Consider the following 18,580-nt stretch of genomic DNA (forward strand, 5'->3'; position numbering starts at 1 on the left):
AAAAAAAAAAAAAAAAAGTTATAGATCTAATTTTCTCAAATCTAGCCATAAAAAGCCCAATTGGAGGCAGTTGAGCTTTAATGAGTAATTGAATTAGATATCATCTGTCTGACATTGACACTTCTATCAGATGTTTAGGCTACAGTTCAAAGGTTTACAAACTGAATTAAGATAGTAGCAGATAGGCTTGAATGTATTTAAATATACAGACTGAAGCCATGGCAGCACCAGCAGACGTGTGAGATCATGTCGACATCAAACAGATCCTTATTTTGTTTTCTTACTTTTACTTTACATTTTGCATTATCACAAAAAGAAGTTTGGCCTAAATCTGGGGCATCGATTTCTCACAGAACAATGACAAAATAGAACTTCAAAATAAACAATAAACTGCACTGGTTTGGAATCATTTCGCTGAATTACTTTAACAAAAAAATAAAAAAAAGTTCATCCAAAGCCAATTTTTTTTTTTTTTTAGCAAGCTGTAGAACTCTTGTCACATTTCCATTGCTGTGCCCAAATGGGGAAAATTGCCAGCTTGTATGTCATGCTAACCATTGTCACAATGACCAGGTTATGGGAAATTTAACATTTTACAGTAGTCACTAACTACTGTCTAAAGCCCCATATACACGGGCGGAATCAGCCCGTGTGTACTGCAGTTGGGCCGGCTTCTGTTGAAGGAGGCATGACCGAAAATGGCTGAGAGCGCTGACCAGATTGTTCAGGCGGGGGGGGGGGCGTCCCCCTGTCAGAACACAATAGTACAGCAGGTGAGATCACTGTACTAACATCAGATTGTTAGTACAGCGGCTCTGACCTGTCAGGTTTTTTTTTTCGTTCAGCCTGCTGGGTTGAATGAAAAAAAAAAAAAAAAACTAGCAGTGTGTACTAGGCTTTAGAGTGGATTTTTCTTACTTTGGAGAAGTTTCTTCTCACTTCCTGTTGTATCTCTAAGGCTACTTTCACACTGGTGCGGGGGGGGCGTTAGCGGTAGCTTTACCGCTGTTGTAGCGGCACTTTTCGGCCACTAGTGGGCGGTTTTAACCCACGCTAGTGGCCAAGGAAAGGGTTAAAAGCGCCCAAAAATTGCCGCCGGAGCGATTTGCAGGCATGGATTTCAATGGCAGGGGCGGTGCAGGAGCAAAGATGCTGCTTGCAGGACTTTTTTCCCTTCCTGCAAGTGCACCTCCCCAATGGCAGTTTACAGGAGCTTTTCAGGTGCTATCTTTAGAGCAAAAATGCCCGTAAAACGCCTTAGTGTGAAAGTAGCCTGAGACAAAGTTAATGGAATCTTCCCAATGTGACACTGAGAAATAAAGTAACAGGGGTTTTAACCATTACCTATTCATTTTAAAATGTAAATATACTTTTAGCTTTAAACATTTACATCACATTTATATTGCAGTCTGTCATCAGATGTTCTGCTGTCAACCACCATTTCAGGCAGAACCCCCCCAAATAGCAGGAAGTCTACTGTAAGGAACTGTTCCTGGCACATAATGGATTTTTGAAAAAAAGGGAATGTGTATTGTGAAAAAGTATTTGCCCCCTTCCCCATATTTTTATTTATTTTTTGTCCAAAACCTGCCTGGCCCTATGTGAAAAAGTAATTGCCCCCTAAACCTAATAAACTGGTTGTGTCACTCATGGTGGCAACAACAGCAATCAAGTGTTTGATAACTGGCAATTAGTCTTTCATATCGATGTTGAGGAATTTTGGCCCACTCTTCATTGCAGAATTGTTTTAATTCAGCCCCACTGGAAGGTTTGAGAGTATGAATGGCCTGTTTAAGATCATGCCACAGCATCTCAATCTGATTTAAGTCTGGATTTTCACTAGGCCACTCCAAAACCTTAAAATTCTTTATTTTTTTAGCCATTCAGAGGAGGACTTGCTGTTGGGTTTGTGATCATTGTCCTGCTGCATAATCCAAGTGCGCTTGAGCTTATGGTCACAAACTGATGGCAGAACATTCACCTTCAGGACTTTTCAGGAATTCATGGTTCCATTAAGTATGGCAAGTCGTCCAATTCCTGAAGCTCCAAAGCAACCCCAGACCATCACATTACCACCACGTTTGACGGATGGTACTACTTATAAAATGTCAGGTAAGTTTTATACCAGATGTAACGGGACGCACACCTTCCAAAAAGTTGGACTTTTGTTTCATCAGTCCACAGAATATTTGCCCAAAAGTCTTTGGGATAATCAAGATTTATTTTTTTTTGGCAAATGAGAAACGAACCTTTGTGTTCTTTTTTGGTCAGCAGTGGCTTTCGCCTTGGAACTCTCCCATGGATGCCATTTTTTGCCCAGTCTCTTTCTTGTTCATGAACACTGACCTTAAAGTGGTACTAAAGGCAGAAGCTTTTTTTCATCTTATTGCATTCTATGCATTAAGATAAAAAACCTTCTCTGTGCAGCAGCCCCCCTCAGCCCCCCTATACTTACCATAGCCCTATCTTGATCCAGCAATGTTGCACAAAGGCCTCAGCTGTCTGGGGACTCTCCCTCATTGGCTGAGACAGCAGAGGGTGCCATTAGCTCCTGTGTGTCTTAATGGACACACGGAGCAGCAGCTCAGCTCTGGTGCCCCATAGCAAGCGGCTTGCTGTGGGCATTCGGCAGAAGGGAGGGGCCAGGAGTGGCGGCATGGGAACCGAGAAGAGGAGGATTCTGGGCTGTTCTGTGCAAAACCACTGCACAGAGCAAGTATAACATGTTTGTTAATTTTAAACAAAAAAAAAAATAGACTTTAATATAACTTTAACTGAGGCAAGTGAGGTCTGCAGTTCTTTAGATGTTGTTCCGATTTCTTTTTTATGACCTTCTGGATGAGTCGTCCCTATGCTCTTGGAGTGATTTTGGTAAGCCGGCCACTCCTGAGAAGGTTCACCACTGTTCCAAGTTTTCTCCATATGTGGATAATGCCTCTCACCATGCTTCGCTGGAGCCCCAAAGCCTTAGAAATGGCTTTATAACTCTTTCTAGATTGATATATTACAAATTATTTTGTTTCTAATCCGTTCTTGAATTTCTTTAGATCGCGGCATGATGTGTTGCTTTTTTAAATCTTTTAGCATGCTTCATTTGGTTAGCCTCTATTTAAGGGATTTCTTGGTTCAACAGGTCTGGCAGTAATCAGGCCTGTGTGTTGCAACTGAAATTTAAACTCATCTTTCCATAAAATGTGGTTTAGCCTAGGTTCACATTGATGCAATTTGACATGTCAACTCATGCCATATCGGCGGCTATTGCCGGCAATGGATACTACAACCAGAAACTACTTTTGGGAAGTGGTGCTGCGCCGCAAATGCAGCGTTGCTCTGATTCGGATGGTAACGCTTTAGTGGCGCAGCACCGATTCCCAAAAGTACTTTCTGTACTACTTTTGGAGACTTCGGGTGCGATTTGTATAGACAGACAGATGTCTCTGAAAAAACGCCCCCGAAGTCGGACTGACATGCGGGAATGAAATTGTGCGAGTTCAGCTGAACTCACACAATTTCAATCCTGCTGTCAGTGTGCACCTGGGCTAAATCACAGTTCATTCATGATTCAGTAAAGGGGGGGGGGGGGTGACAATTACTTTTTAACTTAGGGCCAGGCAGGTTTGGACAGCTTTTTTGCCTTAATAAATGAAATCATCATTTAAAAACTGCATTTTTTTACTCGGATTATCTTTGTGTGATATGTTAACATTCATATTAAAATATGTTTGATGATCTGAATCGTTTAAGTGTGACAAATATGCAAAAAAAATCAGGAAGGGGGGAAATATTTTTTCACAAAAACTGTATTTTGAGGAAAATGTTCTCAAATGAGTACGGTAACTGCAGCTTATCTTAGAAAACCCCTCAAAAGGGGCTGCTTCTACACTTGCAGACTTCACAAGACAAGGCAAAGAGAAGGTAAAGCTACTCATTTCCCCTCTTCTTTACAACTGGGTTACTTGTGCATAATAAAATACAGATATTCCAGGTTTGGATGTAGTTTGCCAGCTTGAATCATATGTCAAATGGCTGCAAGAAATCCACTTTGTATAAGCCATTATATTTGATGTTGTAATGGTGGTGGCAGGAACCTGAGCCTGGAAACTGCGCAAGAAAAAAAAAATGGGTGATAAGCTATGTCCATGCAGCCGATGCACCGGTCTGGGAATTGAAATCCTTACTTTTCTCCACCTCCTTTCTGCAGGGGTGCCAGAACAAAGAGCAGTTCTAACTGGCAAGCGCCAGCACAGAGCATCGTAGTGGTGCATTTCGGAAAGAAGGAGGAGAAAGAAGGGGGAGAGAAAGAAGGGGGGGAGAAAGAAGGGGGGGGAGACAGAAGGGGGGGGGGACAGAAGGGGGAGGGAAAGAAGGGGGGGAGAAAGAAGGTGGAGAGAAAGAAGGGGGAGAGAAAGAAGGGGGGGAGAAAGAAGGGGGAGAGAAAGAAGGGGGAGAGAAAGAAGGGGGAGAGAAAGAAGGGGGAGAGAAAGAAGGGGGAGAAAGGTTCAAATCCCAACCACGACACCATCTGCCTGGAGTTTGCATGTTCTCCCTGTGCCTGCGTGGGTTTCCTCCGGGTACTCCTGTTTCCTCCCACTCTAAAGACATGCTGGGAGGTAAAGCGGATCCTGTATAAATTGTCCCTAGTATGTATGAATGTGCGTTAGGGACCTTAGTTTGTAAGCTCCTTGAAGGTAGGGACTGATGTGAATGTACAATGTATATGTAAAGCACTGCATAAATTGACAGCGCTATATAAGTACCTAAAATAAATAAATAAGAAGGGGGAGAAAGAGCAGGATTTTCAAATCCCTAGCTACACCAGCTGAGTAGGCACTGATAGCTCATGACCCATGGAGACAAGTACAACAGCAACTGGGGTGGGGAGCATTTAGGGTTACATTTTTTTTCTGAAAATGTGAACAACACCTTTTAACAAAAAATAGATATTAGTTTTGGGTATAACTCGTGCTTGTTGAGATTTAAGGATCTCATAATACCAAGTATTAAATGAAAACCCAATAAAAAAGGCAAAGTTGTCTTACTGAACAAAAAGAAAGGGCAATAGTAATCAGAAGGTGTGTTGCAGGATCTCAAAATTACAGACAAATGGGAAAGGAGTTGACTGGAGCAGTATAGCAATGTCTGGTAAACAACTGAATTTCTTAGCAGAGGAGCTTAAGCCCCCGTTCACATCAGCGTGATTTGACAGGTCATATCGGAGCCCATTGTCAGCAATGGGAGCGTCCCAATCAGTGTGTACCGACTTTGCGGCGCCGAACAGATTTTCAAAAGTAGTTCCTGCACTACTTTACTTCAGGGGCAATTTCAATAGACATCTGTGCATGAACTGGCACAGATGTCTTTCAAGTTGCCCCCAAAGTCGGACTGAAATGTAGCTTTGAAATTGTGCGAGTTCGGATGAACTCGCACGATTTCAAAGCAGTGTTCAGTGTGAACGAAGGCCTTATGCATTAGTGGATGCTATAAAAATGTCAGTATCGTTAGCTGTAAAAAGCTGTAGCTGTAGAATGAGTCTTGCAGCGTTTTTTTGCAGTAGCTTTTTTTTTTTTTTTTTTTTTTTTTTTTTTTTTAGCTATAGCAGATTTTAGCAAAACTGTACTCCCACAATAGCGAATGGCTCAAAATCGCTGACAAATGCAGAATAGCCACGTTTTTTAGCATTTTTAAGCTTTTATCAGTTAGAGTGTTTTTTACAGCTGAAAAACTCCTTAGGCCTCATGCACACTAGACTGTATAAAAACGTCAGTAGCATTAGCAGTAGAAAGCTGTAGAATGAGTTTTGCAGCATTTCTTTAGCAAAACTAATCTCCCACAAAAGCTTACGGCTCAAAAACGCTGAATAGCTGTGTTTTTTTTAGCATTGTTAAGCTTTTATCAGAGTTAGAGCGTTTTTACAGCTGAAAAACTCCTCTTAAGGCCTTGTGTACACTGGATGTTATAAAAACGCCAATAGCATTCGCTGTAGAATGAGTAGCGTTTTTCAGCTGTGGCGTCTTTTAGCAAAACTATACTCCCACAAAATCTTATGGCTCCAAAATGCTGATCTATGCCGAATAGGCACGTTTTTAATCTTTTATCAGAGTTAGAGCACTTTTACAGCTGAAAAACTGCTTTTAAAACCCACTAGTTCTGGGTTTTTTTCCAGCCACAAAGCGCCCCTGCCAAAAAACAGCTGATAACAGCCTATGTGTGCATGGACACATAGGATAACATGGAGTGTTTACAGACTGCAGCAAAAAAAAAAAAGTCTGAAGCCAAAAACAGCAGCTGTAAAAAAATATCCAGTGTGCATGAGGCTTAAGTATGCTCCCTATGTGCATCTCAGTGTTTTTTTATTTCAATTGAAGTGTGTCTTTAAAACCTTTACCAAATGGTAATTTTGGTAGTTTTGTATTGTTTAAATACATATTTTGGGTTACTGTTTTATGTGTTTCACACCGTTGAACATCAAACACAAACCCAAGGTACAAAGGCTCCTATATGTACATGTACATGTACTAGCTATAGGACAGCAGATTAAATCTTGATGTGTGCTTTATGAACTTGCAGCTATGCATTTGGATTATATTTACTATACATGTTTATAGCTAGAACTGGGTATAGTCAAAGAAAACATCCAGTAAAAGTAAGAAAAGATTCACAGAAAGAAAATCTCTTAAAAATACAGGTAATTCTGCTTCTCTAGAATGTTCCATTACATTCCAGAGAATGTTAAAAAAAAGCCCTAACCTACAATATTGTTTTTATTATGTCCATTCATTATGTTCATGTTTCATTTGTTTTTAAAGAACTAGAAGTACAGGTAAAACAAACATTAAAAAAGGTAAAAGAAATTAGTAGTTGCTGTGATGAAGGCTACATAAGATTTAAACTGAAAATAAGGTCCTGCAATATTTATTTTTTTTTTTGACGGAAAAGACATTCATTTCCCTCTCGAGCCATAAAAAAAAAAATTCCCAATGCACCCTGCAGAGCACACTCCCTGCAAGATACTGAGAATGGAGCCAGGTGCCTAAGATGTTACATCTCCTGTGTGTGCGAAGTTACATAAATATAAATCAGTGGCTGTCCAATGGCTGAAGAGAAGCGGTGTGAGCTGAAGTCATCACTGAAGGGAGGACACACTGGAAGGTAAGGGGGTGCCATAATGTGCAAACATATGTGCCCATTATGGCAAGGGCCCACTTTCTCCCAGCCGACCTTATTTAAGCTTTAAGCAAACTTGTCAGACATTTGAAATGCTTAAAAGCAAACCATAAGCAATTTTAAGCATTTAAAAATAAACATTGTGCCAAAGAGCTGACATCACAGGGTGCATACTATTCCTTTTAGAAGTCAAATGCCTTTTTTGCACACATTCTGGGTAGTTTCACTTTGCTCCTGTTTCCATTAAGCGGACAGTTCAACAGCTCAGCGGGGGAGATCGCTTAACTAACCAACTGTCAGCTCCGACCGGAGTAGACAGTATATTTTTGTTCAACCTGCAGGGTTGAACGAAATAAAACTACTAGTGTGTACCCGACTTTACTTGATGGGTAAGTTCCACCAACTATTACTCTCATGTCCATAGACACTGTCTTTGCTAGCCACATAGGCAAAAAAAGTACCAGTACAAGAAGCACAGGTTCACTTTAAAACTAAGTGATCTTATTCAGAGATGATATCAGATACCTTCTGGTATCTGTTCTATCAGCCAGAAGATCATCCTTTGTGTGCTTCCCCCATTTAGTTTCACATTGTTAATAAGAGCATACCCTCAGTGATTTCAAGATTTAGGTTGGCCGTAGATGGATTGAATTTTGGCCAGTTCAGCAGGGGCTAGGTGGGATTTGATCCATGTAAAGGCGATGATTTTTATTTTTTTCTCATTTAGGCCACTGTCTGAACAAAAAAAAACAAAAAAAAAACAACAATGTCCAGCCTAAGTCCCACCCAACTATATTCTACTCTCTGAATGAGAGCATTTAATTGGCAAAACAAAGCAATCTTGCCGTTCAAGAGTTAGTGAGACCTAGCCCAGTAGTGAGTGCCACAGATCCTAGTAACAGTGCGACAGATAAAGGGGTTTCTGGCCAATAAAAGTAATAGGAGGCAATTAATGATGCCTTTTGTTAGGCAGTCTGTTCACTTTAAAATGTTTAAATATAGTTCACAGGTTTTTTAAAGGATATGTGCACCATTTTCAGGGTGGAACATGTAACATGTTCCCACTCCTGCATCCAATCTCTGATTCCTCTTGTAATTGCGACAGTGGGCCGAGGATCTCCTCCCCACACCCACTGTCACAATTTGAGAAGATTATGGGTGTGCGGGGCTCCGCCCACATGGCTGCATCATTCACAGAGTTTGGCTTTGCGGCTGACTGCTTGTTGTTTTCAATGAACTACCAGGGAGCTGGTGAACGCTCTAGGTAGTTAATTGATTCTTCCTGTCATTTAGTAACTGCCTGCTTGTACAAGGTAGGGGCAGACAGCTACACAGACTGTCTGCAGGAGCATGAGGTTTTGTTTTGTTTTTTAAGAACCTGTAAAGCATTGGACCCGCAATCAGCAGATCACAGGTGCAATGCTTTACAGGCTCCTAAAAAAAAAAAAAAAAAAAGTGCACTTATTTATTTTTTAAAAAGGTGAACTTATCCTTTAAATACACGCAATATGGGCAGGCATTTAGGACATGAGAGTTTACATGATTGTGTATACAAAAGATGAAGTCTACAGGCTGTTGAGCTCACCTGTAGCATGACCTGCCCTCAAGGCAAACACTGCAGATCTCAAATTACATTTGTTTCTTTCTACCCTGCATGTTCAGTGCCAATATATTAAACCAGGCCATGCCAGGTAAAGACATGGAGCAATGCTGCAAGACATGTGGTGGTCACTGTGCATGCGCAATCGTAGAACTCATGGTACTGCTCTACTGCACAAGTCTGACTATGCTGTATGTGATTAACTGTAATTCCTCTTTATATTAATGTATCTTCATAACTCTGGATACTGAAATGAGAGTGAAAGGGCAGAGAAGCAGCTACTAAAATGTAAAACACATTTTGAGCAGGGCCCTCTGATCCCTCCTGTATTGAATTGTACTGTAACTGTACTGTCAGCTCTCATGTCGTAAAGCCCTGCGCAAACTATTTGCACTATATAAATCCTATATAACAATGTAGTCCTTCCCCCCCGCAGGAGCCGCTTGAGTATGTTTGTTGCGTACTCTGCCTCTCAACCACAACAGTCTCAACCCCCCCCTCTGGCACACCTGGCAATAGTATAGGTGCAAGGACCAATGAGTAACACATACGTTATGATAAAAGAAAGAAATTGGCTTTACTGCAATATCTCTGTGGATAAGTAATGCACAGTAACAGTGTACATATCATAAACAACCAAAGGGTTAACGCTGCGCTAAAAGAAGAATTTGAATGGATGGTAAAAAATGTGAAGAAGCTGCCAGCACAAAAAAAGTTCAATACTAAACTCCAATATGTCAGATAAAATAAAAGTGCAGCGCTAAAATAATGTGAAAGAAAGGTAATGTTATATAAAAACTCTCAGGAAAAAAAAAAAATCATATATGTATGTGAAATAAGAGCCAGCATATCAAAAAGTGACTAAAGATGATAGCCCATCAAACATTGACACAATTAATAAATAATGAAAAATATGTTAAAAAAATATTATATTAATAGAGTAATGGTGAAAAACAGTCTCACATAAAAGACTAAGGCAGATATCTAAAAAAAAATGTAAAATCATAAAAAAAAAAAATGCTCAAATATAAATAAAATAAAAGGGAGAGTGGAATCCCAAAAAAAATGTGCAAATAAAGTCCCAGTGGCAAATAGTGCACGGATTTCCAAGCTAAACCATCCATATACAATGTGAGTAAAATTCCAAAGGAAAAGTGGAGACAGGCAGGTCCAACATGCAAGGTAGTTCACACCCAAGTGAGAGTTGAGGCTCCTTAGATGACCGCAATAACAGTGGTCTCACCAGGCATTTGGGAAATTTCAGGTCTCCCACTAACCTATGCCGGCATCCACAGTTGAAATCGTGATACTCAGAAAACAAACAAAAAATCCTCCCATAGTGTAATAGTTCAAACAACTTTATTTATGAAGCTGATTGAATTGTACTTACAAAAATCTCCATTCTTTAAAAGCATAATCATGTCAAGGTAAAGATCGCAGCGTCTCCACGAACTTCCTCCCGCTTACTGTGTGCGTCCCATCAGTCACCAAGGAAAAACGTAATGACGTCAGCATCACAGGCTCCACCCTATGCGTTTCGTCACGATAGGACATCATCTGGGGATTGGCCAAGTGACTTGGCCAATCCCCAGACGACGTCCTATCATGACGAAACAGGGAGGAAGTTCGTGGAGACGCCGCAATCTTTACCTTGACATATGATTATGCTTTTAAAGGAGGGAGATTTTTGTAAGTACAATTCAATCAGCTTAATAAATAACGTTGTTTGAACTATTACACTATGGGGGCATTTTTTGTTCTTGTTTTCTGAGTATCACGATTTCAACTGTGGATGCCGGCATAGGTTAGTGGGAGACCTGAAATTTCCCAAATGCCTGGTGAGACCACTGTTATGGCGGTCATCTTTAGCTGGTAAGGAGCCTCAACTCTCACTTGGGTGTGAACTACCTTGGATGTTGGACCTGCCTGTCTCCACTTTTCCTTTGGAATTTTACTCACATTGTATATGGATTGTTTAGCTTGGAAATCCGTGCACTATTTGCCACTGGAACTTTATTTGCACATTTTTTGGGATTCCACTCTCCCTTTTATTTTATTTATATTTGAGCACTGTTTTTTATGATTTTACATTTTTTTGAGCTATCTGCCTTAGTCTTTTTTTTGTGAGACTGTTTTTCACCATTACTCTATTAATATTTTTTTCAACATATTTTTCATTATTTATTCATTGTATCATTGTTTGATGGGCTATCATCTTTAGTCACTTTTTGATATGCTGGCTCTTATTTCACATACATATATGATTTTTTCTAAGTGCACATATGTCAAGTAAATCAGCTGAGCAGTAATAACTAAGATCCAGAGCAATATAGCTCAATACTGTATTCATGCTGCTTTCAGGGGATTCCAAACCTCAGAATAACCCCAACAGCAATGGCAAACACATAGCAATGGCAATTATATATCCGATTGGTTTGATTACCTCTATATAAATTGGCGCTAGGAGTCCAGGCAGGAGAAGAGCGGAGGAATGACCCTCTCTTATGTCAGTGATCTCTCCTCTGTCTCCTGACAGCACAGGTCCAAGCACACTGTACCCAAATCAACATTTAATGGCTTAATTTCCCAGATAAACCATCCCGCACACCCACCACATTTATGGTGCCTGAAGTATGTGTGTGTGCATAAAGCTACAGTAATTTCAGTCCCTTGAAAGAAATATGAGGACTTGGATCTTCAGCTAGCCACTTTAGTTGGTGCACTTAAACTCCTGCTTGGCAACATGTATCTGTAATATGCTGACAGTATTCGAATAATAAGGGCGGACACTGACTGCTTAACAGGCCACTAACAAGACCCAGGTTCTGGTAAGTGTAGACAAAGGTCAGGTAACTCTGTCTATGTGCAGTGTCCTTGTTTCCTGCAGATGGGCATGTGCCCTCTCACCAAATCCTGTGGTCAGGCCCAAATGAACGTCCAGGAACAGGCAGGCTCCTCTGGCGACCCGACTAGTCACCTCACACTGGAACGCTTCACACCGTTGATGCAGGGGAGCCTGGATATGCACCTGGGATCCCCCTCTCACAGGCTGGATGTCCCCGACCGACCGGCTGTGGAACTTGCAAACTGAGCTGTGGACTAACCTGGGAGGCAACATCTCTCCCCTGAGTCCAGTCTTCTCCTGCCTTGTGCTAACTGAATTCCCTCAGGCAAACAAGATGGAGTAATTTCTTCTTTCCTTCCAGAGCATGCTGGGTTTTGTAGCTCCTGCCCCCATACAAGGCTATGGGGCCCTTTTAGATGAAGACTACACATCCCAGGATCCTTTGTAGCTGCTCCTGCGGATTGTTACAGTATCTCTCATTGGCTTGACAAAGCCGCGGGAAAAGCGGGAGACCCGCTATAATAATTTCAAGTAGTGTGAATAGGTGGGTGTGCTAAGACAGCATTGGGTTCACAGAAAGGCCAGTATAGTTCAGTGGGAAGAACTGAGACTTCTAAGGAAAAAGTGATGGGTAGCTATAAATGAAGGATTGGCAGAACAAAAGTATACAGTAATTCACAGGTAACCAGCGGTATATAAAACCAATGTAAACCCTTTTGGGGCTTTGGCTTGAGATAGGTTTTTGTACTTACTGCAAACTGAAATCTGCAAGATCCTTCGGTAAGTAAATACATGTACCTCACTCATCAAAATATATGGATGATTTTGCTGTATGAACAGACAGAAGTAGAATTTACTTTTTTATAGATTTTTTTCAAATTTAAACTGAGGAATTTTTTTTTTTTTTTGAAAGGTATCTATTTTGGCAGGAATCCCACACGGAATATGATGCTGCTGTAATGAAAGCAACGAGAAGCCTAATTCAGGTTATCATCACTGGATTTCAACAAATTCCTCCAAGACAGGGAAGAAAGGAAGTCCTTGAAATGACATAGGATATCCCCTACAGGAAGTACTCAATGCACACTACAATACTAAATACAGATCTTCAATTATTTATTTAAACCATATCTAAAGGTTTTGAAGACCCCCGACTGTAAAAATCAGTCATCAAGGAGATCATCATATAAAATGATGCAATCCCAACACATACCCTATGACCAGACTGCATCTGAAGAACTTTAATGAATATTTCTGCAAAGTCACTATTTGTAAAAGGGCAGGCTTTAGTCTACTTAGCATTATGGTCAGTGGAGGACAAAGATGGCTGTCAGAAGGAGACTGCTTTGTGCTAAACTGCCCATAGATGGACCAAAATTCAGATGTTCAGCAGGGACCAGCCAAACTAAACCATCTACGGCTGTTCCAGTTCAACAGAAGTTAATGCTGAACAGGACCGTTGAAAGGCTTTTCTCGATCAGCTAGCTGCAGCCGCTAATGAATGTATTCTGACAGCAGAGGTCTCACAATGGCACAGCAGGGAGGATTCCTCCATCCATCTCACATGGGTGAGTGAGGGAATCCATTCTTAATCCCCCCCCCCAGCATTTTGGCCAGGCTGACTACACAGGGCATGGGAGAAGTCTTAGTAGGCTGGAGGTCCCCTTTAAGCTTGAGGCAAAGTAACTGAAGGGCCGTAGATCATGTGTTAAAGAGAAGCGTAGGATTAAAAATAAAACAAAATGTACATACTCACCTAGGTGGATGCAGCATTGGTCCATTGCGGCATCTGTCCCCCACTGTCTCTAGGACTGAGAACCGAGCAATAAGACTGCCTATCGCTCAGTTCTCAGTCTTTACTGAGCAGACAGCCTGTGACTATCTCACCGGCTCTCTGCTCTTCCCCTCCAGCACTCACTGGAGTGCTGGGCCGTGTGGGGGGCAGCCAGCTAAGACTCTCAGCAGCGCACTCAGAGACTGAACCAACTACCGCTCAAGCATCTGGATGGATCCCAACATTAAAGCGGAACTTTACCCATAATTTGATAAAAAAAAATTTTAAAAATTAAAGTTCTTTAGCAAGGAGCAAACATTCCACGTTAATTATGCTACCAAAATTAGTGTGTGCTGTAAATTGCCTCCAGCATTGCTCCTGCTTCTTCTTGCTGGAGGCTGCCATTTTACTGGAGCCCAGAGCCCCTGAACAGCAGTAAATCATAAAGCGCAACTAAACCCATCGATTTAACAGTTTCAAAACAGTTACATTCCTGGAATGCCGGGACTGCTAACGGTCAAAGTTGCTTGTTTCCGCAACTAAACTGTTAAACCATCAAATGGCATGTGCAGAGCAGGGTGAGACAGTGTATTACTGAATTTTAAACAGTATGGACACTTATTCTTAATGTTTTACATAGCTATACCTGCAAAAGGGCCCAGCCTGACGTGATCTAGCAGGACTTCATTTTCTGACTAAAGTTCCACTCCAGACCCCTCTAGAGTCTGGACCAGCTGAGTAACGTCCACCGACAGTGGACTTTAACCTGCTGTCAGCTGAATCTGGGTCACAGGAGTGCAGAATAAGGTGTACTCCTGTTACCCACAGGAGAATAGGGCTAAAAGAGGTTTGGTTCTACTTCTCCTTTTAAGCTTTTACCAGATTTATGAATAAATGGTATAGGAATATATCCATCATATCTAAAACCTATAACTGACAGGAATAGTAGATACATCTTTTACACTTATGTAGCTGTGCATTTTTATACGATAACTAAGGATAACAATTTGGTCATGTAGACTATTATGTGGAATTAGTAACAAGACTGGTAGGCCTAAACATCATAAGAACTATAACGGTTGCACAATTCAGCTCAAAATCCTTGAAAAAAAAAAAAAATCACTGAAAAAAAAAAATGACCCAGATCTTGAATTTTCATTGTGTTACACTATTATAATCTATTCATATTTCCACAAAAATCAGTTTTATTACCTGACACAATCCAAATTGATCTGCTCCAGAAATTAACATTCTATTAGCAGTAAAGTTAGAAAAGTATCATAAAAAGGCTAAAGATAATATATATATACACATACATACATACACACACACACACACCTACACACAATGCAGTATCTATTAACTGATTTTACCAAAGATCTCTCTCACTTAATCAACACTACATTACACACCATCCAAACCGATTCAAATGGTTACACTCACCTCTTGCAGTCTTTCTCCAGGCACTGCACACTTAATTTAAAGAAGCTCCTGTGAATCGGGGGTATTAACCTGAAAGAGACCACAAAGCAAGGCTCAAAACATAGGGAGGGGGATGTCACATCTACTGTAGCACTCATATCCTGCTTCCAAACCCTGACTCACCTCCCCTCCTCTTTCAATAGATCAGTGCTTTGGGTAAACATTTCCAAATATGGAAAACATGACAAAGAAGCTTGTCAAATATCATCCCTTCTCTGGTTTTCCCCGTTTTGGTACTTGGGAAAAAGTAAAGAAAAAAAGCAATATCTAGAGACAGAATTCCAGTGTGTGTATATCATTAACCCCAGGAGATTGGGCCCTGCCTGCTGCCCCTATGCTTAAATTCCTCACATAGCACTGCAATGTCAGATTTGCAGAGAACGCTTTGAACAGTCATGGAACAAGCTCTGTGGAATATTGAAACAATATCACTTGTGCTAATTATTATACATATATATACACACACACACACATATATATATATATATATATATATATATATATATATATATATATATATATATATATATATATCTATTTCACACACATACAAATAAATGTACATATAAATCTAATTTTTTTTTTTTTTTTTTTTTTTAACTCCCACTGACTACCAATGGTGGGAGTATTTTTGCTCACACTGACCAGTAATGCAAGGGGTACCAAGTTACACCTCCTGACTGGAATGTAGGGCACCATATGCCAGGAGAAGGAAGTAATGGGTAAGTAAAATTGCTTTTATGGTCCCCTAGACATAAAATGTGCAGCTAGCCCTTGCTGTGTAGGTGGCAACCCCAATGCAAGACATGACGTTTAGGACTCTTTTACACATGCAGAGCCCTCTGTAAAGTGATCCAATGCAGATCGCTCTTCAGAGGGCATCTGGCAGAGGGTGAGAAGTCGTTATATTGTCTCCCCACTACATGATTTAACTCCTTAAACCCCACACCAGTGTGCCAAAAGCATGTTCAGGGAAACCCATTCAGTTAATGTGGGGATAAATTCTGCCGCATCACAGCTGCGGCATATGTATACCCCCATTTTCTGCCTCTGCAGCTCAAGGGGAAGCAGCTGGTGGGTCGATAAAATATGGCTCGGCTGAGCATTTGTACCACCCTGCAACAATTGGATAGTAGTGCACTGAAATTTCGGCCGCCGAAAATGGTGTGAAGAAAAGGTGCCTATAATAGCACCAAAAAGGGGGCGGGGTCACCCTCAGGTGCCGCACATTGCAGGGGTGTCATCTGTCCTCCCCTCCCTCCTCCTCTCCTAGCAGAGCGGCGATCTCCCTGTGTCACGGAGCTGAATTGTCTGGGCGGCTGTAGTAACAATGTCCCACCTCCTGTGATAGACGGCACACTGATCCAATGCTGGTACAGTTAATCAGTGTGACGTATCACAGGAGGCAGGACACTGTTACTGCTCCTGGGAAATTCAAACCCAGCAACATGACACAGCAGGAGATCCCTGCTCTTACCGGGGCACTGGCATAGCTGCATCTGATGGGCATTGATCCTTTTTTTCCCCCACAATAGAGCTTTCTTTTGGTGGTATTTGATCACCTCTGCGGTTTTTATTTTTTGCGCTATAAACAAAAAAGTGACAATTTAAAAAAAAAAAAAAAAAAAAAAAAAAAAAACCATTTTATTTTTACTTTCTGCTATTATACATATCCAAAATAAATATAAATATATATATATAAAAAAAGTTTATTCATCAGTTTAGACCAATACGTATTCTTCTACATATTTTTTGAAAAAAAAAAAAAAAAAAAAATCGCAGTAGGCATTGCGCAACCCAATTGATTGGTTTGCGCTAAAGTTATTGCATCTAAAAACTAGGGGATAGATCTAGGGACTTTTAATTTCTGATTGGTTTTACTGGTAATGGCGGCGATCTGTGATTTTTAGCGAGACTGTGGTTGACAAATCTGACCCTAAATTACACTTTTTGGGGACTAGTGACATTGATCAGTGCTATAAAAATGCACTGATCAATGTATAAATGACACTAGCAGGGAAGGAGTTAACACTAGGGGGCGATCAAGGGGTCAAATGTGTTCCCTCAGCGTGTTCTAACTGTAAGGGGGATGGGCTGCCTGGGACATGAGAGATCTCTGTTCCCGAAAACTGACATGCACGGACCGACGTATGGGTACGTCGGTTTGTGCAGGAGAGCCGACTTGCTGCAGTAAAAGTGCGGTGGCTGGTCAGTAAGTGGTTAAGCAAGAGATTGCAGACATGATAGAAGAGATGGTTGGAGACTGCAGACTGCATTTTTCTTGAGCTTTTCTTGCACTAAATGGTGCCAATAACGGCCAACAATAAATTCATATTAATTTAAATTGATGATATTAATTAAAAAGTCAAATATAATACAAATTATACAGTATCTCACAAAAGTACACCCCTCACATTTTTGTAAATATTTTATTTATGCCACGTTGAACTTCCAGTAACCAGTACGAGAGAGAGAGCAATAACACCAAATTTAACACATTCACACCTGAGACCTTGTAACACTAACGAGTCACATGACACAGGGGAGGAAAAATGGCTAATTGGGCCCAATTTGGACACTTTAACTTAGAGGTGTACTCACTTTTGTTGCCAGTGGTTTAGACATTAATGGCTGTGTGTTGAGTTATTTTGAGAGGACAGCAAATTTACACTGTTATACAAGCTGTACACTCACTACTTTACATTGTAGCAAAGTGTCATTTCTTCAGTGTTGTCACATGAAAAGATATAATAAAATATTTACAAAAATGTGAGGAGTATACTCACTTTTGTGAGATACTATATATAAAAAATAAATTTATATATATATAATATTTTTTAAACTGTCATTTTCGATACCAAAATTTCCAGTTAGTACACCCCTACAATTCAATACAATGACGGTGTTCGACAGATCTTTATCAAAAACTAACGTTTTTTCAAACGATTTTCTATCCATGTATGGCAAGCTTTACTTAAACTGGAGTTGGGCTTTGAAGGTCTATCTACATTTCTCCATTCTTGTGCACATTACAGTGGAATTCCAGGCTTTAACCAAGCTTAAAGCTGTTCCCTCCCCACTTTTAACTCCTATTCTAACTACTCTGTAAAAGGAAGAGTCTTATACTTGCCTATTCCCAAGGCACTTGGGTCCGGCCACATGATCAGCTTCCAGCAGCAGCTTCAGGGGAGAGGGGGGACAGCCAACAACGCATGCTCCCGCCCAGGTGTTCTATTCGTTGTCTGCGCTCTCTCCGCTGAAGCTGGGGAGATCACATTACCTGGACCTGAGCTCCCTGAGAATAGGCAAGTATAAGCATCTTCTTTATACAGGGTAGTCAGTATAATTGTTAGAAGGGAGGAGGGAGTAGTTTTAGACCTCTTTCACACTGGGGCAGTTTTCAGGCGTTTTAGCTCTAGAAATAGCCTCTAAATAACGCCTAAAAACCGCCTCCCATTTATTTCAGTGTCACTTTTCACACTGGGTCAGTGCGCTTGCAGGATGTTAGGAAAAGTCCTGCAAGCAACATCTTTGGGGTGGTTTGAGAGCGCTGTACACAGCGCTCCCAAAATGCCCTGCCCATTGAAATGAATTCCAAAGCACCTGAAAAGCGATTCAGAAACGCCGCAAAATGGGTGTTTTTAACCCCTTCTTTGGGGTTAAAAGCTCCCCGCTAGAGGTCGAAAAAACGAGCAGTGATTTAGTGCTAACGGCC

At 40.9% G+C, this 18,580-nt stretch overlaps 1 protein-coding gene across 4 annotated transcripts in view; it reads right to left on the minus strand.

Annotated features, from left to right (window-relative positions):
• The window catches only part of LPP (LIM domain containing preferred translocation partner in lipoma), a 582,414-nt gene that overhangs the window by 478,156 nt on the left and 85,678 nt on the right, over window positions 1-18,580 (minus strand). For 2 of the 4 annotated variants that reach the window (XM_073626412.1, XM_073626410.1), the window contains exon 2: window positions 14,827-14,895. The exons of the other annotated variants lie outside the window; for them this stretch is intronic. The gene's annotated coding sequence lies outside the window, so the exon portion shown is untranslated. The remainder of the gene's footprint in view (window positions 1-14,826; window positions 14,896-18,580) is intronic. 4 annotated transcript variants of the gene reach the window in all.

Source organism: Aquarana catesbeiana, linkage group LG04 (assembly GCF_042186555.1).
Source record: "Aquarana catesbeiana isolate 2022-GZ linkage group LG04, ASM4218655v1, whole genome shotgun sequence".
Lineage (NCBI taxonomy): Eukaryota > Metazoa > Chordata > Amphibia > Anura > Ranidae > Aquarana > Aquarana catesbeiana.